The following is a 2,151-nucleotide window of genomic DNA, read 5'->3' as shown; positions in this document are numbered from 1 at the left end:
ATAATAAATATTGTTGTTACTGTTGTGGATCGGGGCGGTGCTGTTACTGATTTTAAGAGGTTTTCTCTTGACTTTTGCGGGGCAGTGCTGTTATTTAACGGCTCTGTCCACACAACTAAATCTAGACTATGTTGGCGTCTAGCTTAAAGTAAAATTTGTTGGGTTTTTTTTAGACGATTTAATAAAAGAAGTAAATAATAAATAAAAAGAAATCTCAGTCACTCAATATGAATTTATGTACGTCACAGCAAAACGGCAAATCAAATCAACAGATGAACCTTACTCAGTTTGGACACCCTACTACGATATTGCTCTAAAACTTACTTTTTGTTTTCGAGTTGAAATACGTTACCTCTACGGCAATAATGGTACCCGAAAAGAAGAGAAAGCTAGGAATATGAAGAGGTTCTTGCTACCCACCTACACTTTCAAGTCGATCGTCGTTTACGAGCATTAAAAAAAAAATACTCATTACTCTCTCCCTATACCGTCAGGAACATAAGGCGTTTACGATCAATCCTGGTTTCATTCTTCCCAAAAGAATCACTTGAACGCAATAAAGCAAAGAACATTATTTCAAGATGTTAAATAAAATAAAGAAACTATAACGGACTCCGGTATTTCCCAGATGGTTAGTGATTCTGGGAAGAAAAATAGATACATGCGTTTTTCCCCTTCCTTATCGAGCATCATACCAGGAGTGGTTTACCACAAGGACGTCCGTTATGACACTGCGGATTCAAAAGATAATGAAGAAAAGGATGTAAGAAAAACCCAGTATGATCACGATTTTCATGACTGAACGCAAAAGATCTAGAAATGTTTGGGTTTTTTTTGCATGTAGTGACTTGTTGTTGCGATAATAAGTGCAAAAAAAAAAGTTTCTGGAAGTTTGGTTGGTTGGTTAGCTCAGTACGAAGTGATAAGTATAATTGCGAGTCGAGAACACCCACCTGAGTTGTTGTAGCTCAGTGGAGCTATCGTGAATCCGGAGGCAGCTCGATGAGTAACAATATAATTCCACAGGAAAAGTAGAAATTACCTTGATCAACCTTTAGGGGCACAGTCGCGATTGTTGAGAAAGTCACTGAACACGCAAGCACAACAAATTGACATGTGACGAGGCGGAGGGAGGAGGGAGAGGCGGAGGGAGGAGTAAACTTGTCACCAACAGCTGATGATATATTTTTTTTCCTTCTATTTTTTTCCCTTTCGTTCCTTGTCACGAACGTGCGAAGTCAGTGCGCGGCTGTGGTGAACATTTTCCTTATCTGCCTCGACATGCAACTTTTGCTAGACGTCCACTAGATCCAGGTCCACCGCTGGCAGTAGAGTCTGAGGAACGTGCCTAAGTGTGTTATTTTACACAATGACTTCTCACAGTACGACGAGTCAACGCACACGTGCTTACTAAACGCTAGTAACTATCGGGATGGAACCACTTGCTGAAGTACAGTCGTCAGTCATTTTTTAAATCGTGTCCTACCTCTGTCCTTTACAGTCTCTAGCGTCGCTCCTCCCTGTTTTCCTCCTCTCTTCTTTTTCGTTCTTATATTTCTTCGTTCTCTTTTTCTTCCTCTTTTTCTTCCTATACCCCCTGGAGGGTTGTGGCACTGATGTAGAATGTAATCTCTCCCTTGTTCTGCTATAGTCTTTCCAAGCTCAGCGTACAGTTGAGAGGGAAAACGCTACACAAGCGAAACGTAGCCGAGCGTGCAAAAATCTCGTTCCCCGCGATTTCATTCGCAGGCACGTCTGTCTTGAATCCGCCTTCCTCCCTACTCGCACAACGAAACGAGTTGAGAGGCAAGGGAGGGGGAGAACGGTGAACTCGAGGGGGGTACAGAAGGATGGAAGAGACGGGAGGAAAAACAGGAGAGGCGGGGTTTAAGCGCTCCCGACAGGCGCAACTTTCAATCACGGGGAGGCCGCAAGTCCCGCCCCCCTCCGCCGGTCGATAATCTCGAAACCCGCGCTTTTGACACTCGGGTGCGAGAAGTGGGCGTGTCTCCCCCCACAAGTCCGCGCGGCCGGCAGCAGACTCACGTCCGACTTCGTCTTCTTGTCTTCCCCGCTAACTAGAACAAGGGGCTCACCAAAGACTCCGCGCGGAATCCCCTAGACAAGATTTGATGAGTTTCGATCTTTCTC

This window comes from Aplysia californica, unplaced genomic scaffold (assembly GCF_000002075.1).
Source record: "Aplysia californica isolate F4 #8 unplaced genomic scaffold, AplCal3.0 scaffold00061, whole genome shotgun sequence".
Lineage (NCBI taxonomy): Eukaryota > Metazoa > Mollusca > Gastropoda > Aplysiida > Aplysiidae > Aplysia > Aplysia californica.
This window is presented reverse-complemented; position numbering follows the sequence as displayed.